The sequence below is a fragment of the Cupressus sempervirens genome, chromosome 5, assembly GCF_028749045.1.
Source record: "Cupressus sempervirens isolate cs-2001-9-10 chromosome 5, ASM2874904v1, whole genome shotgun sequence".
Taxonomy (NCBI): Eukaryota; Viridiplantae; Streptophyta; class Pinopsida; order Cupressales; family Cupressaceae; genus Cupressus; species Cupressus sempervirens.
Genome location: NC_143122.1, coordinates 660,953,217 through 660,960,891, shown reverse-complemented (window position 1 = coordinate 660,960,891; position 7,675 = coordinate 660,953,217). Strand labels below are relative to the sequence as shown.

The 7,675-nt window shown below is 32.9% G+C and overlaps 1 pseudogene; it reads left to right on the top strand.

The window, feature by feature from the left end:
• The first annotated feature begins 6,842 nt into the window (after positions 1-6,842).
• LOC149557628 (pathogenesis-related protein PR-1 pseudogene) lies at positions 6,843-7,340 on the top strand (annotated as a pseudogene).
• Positions 7,341-7,675: the final 335 nt, after the last annotated feature.

The window sequence follows — 7,675 nt, the reverse complement described above, 5'->3', positions numbered from 1 at the left end:
AAATGATATGAAAGGGAAATTTTATTTTGCTCATGCAGGTTCCAACATTCATTTGAATATTAGGCATTAATTTGAATATCAGGCATTAATTTGAATATCAGGCATGAGATTGCATGTAAATAACCTACACGTTGCTTAAGTTGGTAGTTATTTTTTGTGGAAACATTTAACATGTCTACATAGCCATGAAGACATCAAAGCTCCAAGTAGCTAAGTAGTGACTCTAACTGGCAATATTTAAAACATTTTCAGTTTAGCTTAACATAGTACAATAGCAAAAGAATGTTAATACTCTAAAAAAGTAGATTAAAGGCCATGATTTGCACCACTTCTGATAACCTTTTTAAGATAAAAATTCTTTGAGAAACTTGTATTTTATATATTTTCTTAAAGCATAAATTGACTTTTATATATTTCTTTAAAGCATAAATTGAAGTGTAATATGAAAGGCTATAGTCATGAAATTTATTTTAAAAAATCTTCTTAGTTCAAAATAGATCTTGAGAAACATTTTATTTGGACTATCATCCTAAAATTGGCATTCCAATCAAACTAATGATCAAAGTTCAATATTTCAAAATTAAAATAACTAATAATGAAATTTGAACTAGATTGGGGAGAAATAGTATTATTCTAAAAAAAGAGGAAAGGCCTTGTTGCTAGATTATTTATTATTATTTTTTTCCATTGGTAAGAGGCCAAAGCCAAGGTTAATTATTATATATTATTATTAATTATTGTTTTATTAGGAATGGGTAGATTTGAACCCAAGACCTCTTTGATAAGAGGCTCACAATTTACTGTTGTGTTGTAGGCTCTTATCTAGTTTGGGTAGACTAATTATAATGCATATATAATAAGACTTTATAACCCTCTTAAAAATATAATATTCAAGCTCTAGGAGGGGCCTAAATGATGTCATCATTCTTCTTAGGAAAAAAAAAAGATTTTCATTGTCTTGGAAGGCTTTCCATTTTTGGTACATTTCTATCTCCCTTACACAAAGATAGTATTAAAACTACAAATCATTTATTTCTTCATTGTTACTTTGCATATTCTTCTTGGACATATACTCTTTTTAAACATAATCTTTTCTTTCTTTTTAAAAATCTTGTGTGTTGTTATAGAAATTATCCATGTGTTGGTCTATCAAGCTCATTATTCCATCAACAATGATATGGGCAATATGGTGGAAGTGCAACTTCAAATTTTTTTGAAATAATGAAATCTTGCATCCAATCATTCTTGTTTAAATATGATCAACATACAATTGAGATGCTTAATGTTCACCTTCTCAAATCACATTCCAAGTTATTAATAGGAAGGACATTTTTTGGCACCCACCACATGCCCCATTTGTGAAATTGAATTTTGATGAAAATCTAGGGATATTTATAATTATGGTCTTCAATTTATTTACCATCTTTGACAAAAAATCATTACAAAGCTATGACTTTTCTATTAGGTCCCAAAGTTGCTCTTCAAAATGCTTCAAACACTTGATTATTGAAGTAGAGATCATCATTATTATTCAAGCTACCATTTCCAATATTATTCCTAATATGAGGCTAGTTTTTGTTCTTGTACAACCCTAATATATATTGCATCAACTTCTTGACTTTTGTACATGTCATACATATCAAGATGGGAATCTTTTGGCCAATGGTTTTGCCAACTTCGTATCCCATGGACATATTCTCCCTCCCTCTCCCTCCCTCTCTCTCTCTCTCTCTCTCTCTCTCTCTCTCTCTCTCTCTCTCTCTCTCTCTCTCTCTCTCTCTCTCTCTCTCTCTCTCTCAGTCATGATAAGATAATGTTTGTGGGGATTCTTGATCAATTTACTTCTCCTATCTTCCATCCATTTCCCCCTAGCTGAACACAACCTCATTAGCTAGATGGCTTTCTTGTAGACATGAGTAGGTATGATATACTCTACCTCTATAGTGGAAAAAATGATAATAACCTGTAGGCTACTCATCTAGCAAATGCACCACCAAATAATGTAAACACATATTCATTGGTCGATTTTCTTCTATCTAGCATAGTCTGAATATACATAGCCTTTAATATCCAAGGAATGTCTATTTCTCATTCCATAAACACATATAGAGTGCTCTAAGTACCCCATGAGTATGTAAAAAATATTTTTACTGCATCCCAATTTGTTCTCTTCTTGGATTAGAAATATAATTGGAAAGCACTACTACTACTTGGGAAATATCTTTCCTTGTACAAATCATATCATACATCAAACTTCCAGCAACACTCTAGTATGGTATCCTACTCATCTCTTCCATGTCCACTTAGCATCTAGTAAACTATGAGCTAGAAAGCTTTGTTTGTATATTAATAGAAACACTTGATGGTCTAGAATCTAGCATATTGACACTTCGAAGAATAGTACCAACATACTTACTCTAGCCTAGCAAAATATTTCTACTTTTTCTATCTCTTATAATCTTCATTCCCATAATATGCCTTGGTGCACCTAGACCTTTCATTTTAAACTTTGCTGAGAGCTCAGAATTTAGTTTTGCAATCAAACCTTTTCCTTTTCCAATAAACAACATATCATCAACATATAAGGCAATAACCAAGAAGTAGTAGCTGTCAAACTTGAAATATATAGAGTGATCAGATTTAGACTACCCAAATCCCAAAGTCAACACAAATGTATCAAACTTCTAGTAATACATCCACGAATTTATTTTAAACCATACAAGGGCTTCTTTAAATGACATACCAACAAACGTTTACCTTTCACCACATAGTGCTCTAGCTATTTCATATAAATTTCTTCCTCTAAATCCCCATGAAAAAAAGTTATTTTCAGATCCATTTGCTCAAATTCTAGATCATAAAATGATGTATTAGAAGCTGAAAATTGAATGGGTATCATTTTTTCTACAAGAAAAAAAATTCACCATAATCAACTCCTATAACCTAGTGTAAACTTTGGCAAGTAGATGTTGTTTATACTTGTCAATTCCTCCATTTGAATCCATCCTCCTGAACACTATTTTACAACCAACATGCTTCCATCCTTTAGGCAATTGTATAAGGTCTCATGTGTCATTCTATTTAAGAGATGACATCTCTTCATCAAGTGGTATTTTCCAGGACTTGAACCATTCATAACAAGATCCTCTTCTATGGATCTCATTTAATAAGTGTTAGTATTCAAAGCATATATACACCTCCAGTCATTTGTAAAATGTCCATACCTCTCTAGTGCTTTCTACTATCTACTAAACCTCTTCACAAGATTTGGTTTAGGTTTAGGTTCTCCCTCTTCTTCTAATGATTCAAAAATCGTACAACTCCCCTCAACCTCTTGTCTTTCTAAGGGCCTCTATTCAACTTTCTCAAGTGTAGCAGGAAGTTGAATAACATATTTTTCTTTTTTATTTTCTAGCTACATTGTAATAGAGGAAGGATTAGTTTCTCAAAAAATAACACTTTTGGCATAAAATGCATTTTGTTCAACAAGATCCCAAACCTTTTATCCTTTTACACCATAACTAAAACTGATGAAAATATATTTGATAGCTTTGTTATCCAATTTTGTCCCTTTCTCCTTTGGTACATGAGCATATGACTCGTAACCAAAAGCTCTCAGATGTCTCAGTGAAGGCTTGTGGCTTGAAAATACTTCCATTAGTATCTTATCAACAAGAGTTCATGCAAAGACCTATATTAGGTAACATATAGCTTCAACCCAGATCTATTGTTCCAGTCTAGCACCACTGAACATACTCCTAGCCTTCTCCATAAAGGTCATATTCATTCTTTACGCAACTCCATTCTTTGTGTGGAGAATATAAAATTGTTTTTTTTCTTTTAATTCCATAATCTTTAAAAAAATACATCAAAATAATAAGAGAAAAATTCACCACCACTATTAGTTCTCAAACATTTTATCTTCTTTCCAATCTACAACTCAATCATGACTTTAAATTCTTTCAAATGACTTAAAACTTTAGCTTTACTCCTTAGATCATAAATCCATGTTCTTATACTAAAATCATTTATGAAAGGAATATAATAAACTGGTTTACTAATAGAAAGAACATCAACTAGACCAAATACATCTAAAAGGATTATATTCAAAATACATGTGCACTTATGAGAACTTGAGTAAAATTGAATGTAGTTTTATTTACCATATATACAATGCTCACAAAAATAAAACTCAAGATTGCATTGATTCACCCATCAACAATGTTTCTATTTTTCAAGGTCTGTAGACCCTTCTTATTTATGAGTTCAAGTCTCTAATTCCATAACATAGTCTTCTAAGGAAGAAACTTTGATTCGATAGGTAGAGTACCATTTTCTACCCAAAATCCATGACCTTTTGTTGATGGTGAAACCTTCTGCTTTTCCAATGAAGTAGCCCTTGTAACAATCTTATCAAAAGTGTTATTGTACTCAACTATGCATGCATCAAGTTGGAAAAATGTAACCAATTTGCTTCCTCTTGCTATCATCATAGCACCTCTTACCATTTTCACATTTTCTTTAGAAAACTGTACATTCACACTTGCATCTATTAGTTTTCTAACAAATAACTAATTTCTTACTAGTCTGGAGAAATGCAAGATGCCATCAAATATTCTAATTCTACCATTAGAAATTTTCACATGAATACTTTCATGGCCAACAATATCAAGAACTAATTTATCACCCAAATACACCTTACCATCATCAAAATTTTCATACTTACTAAACTAGTTTCTATTTGGAGTCATGTGAAATGGTGCACCTGAGCCTATCAACCATAGATTACCACTTGCAAAAGTGGTCAAGGATGCTATAAAAGCATCTCCATATTCCTTCTCAGACTCAAAACTAGAATCTTGTTTCTTCTTCTTCTTCTTCTTTTTCCTTTCCTCTTTGTAGTCATTTCAGAAGTGTCCAAGTTTTTCAAATAACATTTTTTGGCTTTTGAAGTACTAGAGATTTACTGAGCACATCCTCCATTGAGTAGAGCAAGCATCATTAAGTAAGAAGGTCACCATGCTACATTTATGTTATTGAGTGAAAATAGAGTATTCAACGAGCTAGAGAAAGGTTGCTAAAAGTTTTAAAATGACATAGAATCATATGTGAAATGACTTACCAAGTTGGAAATTAGATTCTTATAGTCCAAGAAAATGTTTTGGTATCATTGATTTCGATCTATAATATATTGTAGATGATTCCTAAACCCTAATTAGTTTAAGGATTGAAAAGGCAAAAATATACTATATAAGGAGCTAGGAGGATCTACTATAATGTTATTGATGAGATGAGATTTTTCATTGCTATTAGTGTTATGTTGAGAAGGGGTTAATTCATAAAGCCAAGTAGATATTAAAGAAACATAAGGAAGAACCCACTATGTCAATTACAAGATATATATCCTTGTATAGTGCTTTATAATCCTTGCAAAAGGTAGATCCTAGAACATTTGTTTGTATTACTTCTAGCAGACTATGTCACCGGAAGTGACACAATATTGTAACATGACAAGGCACCCTATAATTACAATAGTTATGGATTTATAGGTACAATCCCCCTGTAGTTTTCCCTCTAACTAAGGATTTCTATGTGACCAAATAGTTGTGTTATGTGTCAATAATTTTATGATTTATATATTCACGATTCATACAAGCTATTGTAGGTAAAGAACACTTTTTCTTTCAAGTATTGTGGTTGATGATATATGTTTATTGACTTGTGAGAAGTACAAGGGAATCACAACAATCAACATGTACTAATAGTCCATTATTTTTTAGTTTTTGTGTTGTTGATTGACCCATTTGTGTATTACAATTGGGACATTTCATAAAGACTTATTTATATATGAACATAGTAGGTATACAGTAAGCTGTTTGAGATGATACTTTGCCAAAACCTTAGCTTTAAACATTTCACCCAATCATAGATACCTAAAAAAATCAACAAAATTTAACTTACAATGTAAAAGTTCGATGGAAATGAAATTAGCAAGAATGACTACTAGATATTTTCGAACCACGTAATTGGTTTAAAAAAATAAAAAGGTGCCCCTAATACTCAACCTTTTGAAAACGTGTCGTAATGCTGGATACCAACAATCCTTATTAGAGTTTGACCGTTAATGGCTTGGTAATCAAGAATATTCCAATACCGGTGTTAGCTTCTTCTTTTCCCTCGACAAGCACAATTTTAGTAGCAAGTTTCTGTTTCTCAAAACAATGTTGTACTATCTAATTTGCATATATAAGTTCCTTTATTAGGATGATTCCTTGTACAAACACCAACCAAGCATTAATAATAATAATAATAATAATAATAGTAATAGTTAAAACGTGTTCGTTTGCACTCTTTTATTTTTTAATACACGGGAATACTTGCGTGTGAGAGCTTTAATATTTCTAATGTCTAATGCAGGATAGATTTAGCTTTAATCATCGTGCACGTAGTTGCCCTTAAACAATCTGCACGTTGCTCAAAATCCCGGTTAGTTTAGGTGGCGATATTTAAAATGTCGGCTACATAACTTAACCCTAAACACGGTGTTTTCCTGACTGAATTTGAAAGCATTTAAGATTATAAATAACAAATCTTGTGAGCGAAGTGACGCTCTCCCAAGGCCGGTAGCAGCAACAAGTGTATTTGTATTTACCCCACAACACAAGACATCAAAACCCCAAGCGGTAAGGATTGCAATTTACACTATACCTGTATTGTAATCATTTTGCACCTCTATTTTAGAATGTAGTTGTTTCACAGCGTTATAATTACCATAGCTCAACCTCTCATTCAAACAAGCTCGTCAGTTGTGATCGATTCTTATTGTTAGTTATATTGTGTCAAGAATGAGTCAAGTTTCCCAAATGTTGCAGGTACTGTTGGTAGTGAGGTTATTAAGCCACGTACAAGGCTTCACCGATTCTCAGGCCATTGCGGACTTCATTGAGCCTCAGAACGTGGCCAGAGAAGCCGTCAGAGCTTCACGTCTTAAATGGAATAACATGTTGGCCACTTTTGCTCGGAATTATGCGAGACAGAGAAGAAACGACTTCCTTCTTCAGCATTCAAAAGGATCGCCATATGGTAAAAATATCTTCTGGGGCAAAGGCCCCAGTTGGACACGTCGACAGGCAATGAATGCTTGGATTGATGAGAGGAAGTGGTATGTTCATTCCACTAACACTTGCACTGGCTCAGATTGCACGCACTATACTCAGATGGTTTGGGCGACAACTGAGAGTGTTAGGTGTTCAATTATCAAATGTAAGAGCAACGACACATGGGTTATATGCAGCTATGATCCTCCTGCCAACTATATTAATGATAGACCTTATAAATGAGTTGTTTATAGCAAGCATATATTTTGTAATTGAGAAGTAGCTAAGAATATTGTTTGCAACAGTATAGTGATTCACAAATAAAAGAACACTACTGCCGTTAACGATTTATTGCGTTGGTATTCATGATTAGCACATTGACGGCTCATTGGGCTTATCGTTGTATGTCACCAACGAAAAAATTGAGTTTGAATTAGATCTCATCCAGCATTTAATCGTGGTATTAGGCGTGACATTTGGGTGATGGTCTAGGGATGGTTAATTTGGCTGTCTTAAAATATATTTAGATTTTGTTATTTCGCCATTTAAGACAAGCAATGTTTTGGCTTAAAATTTTC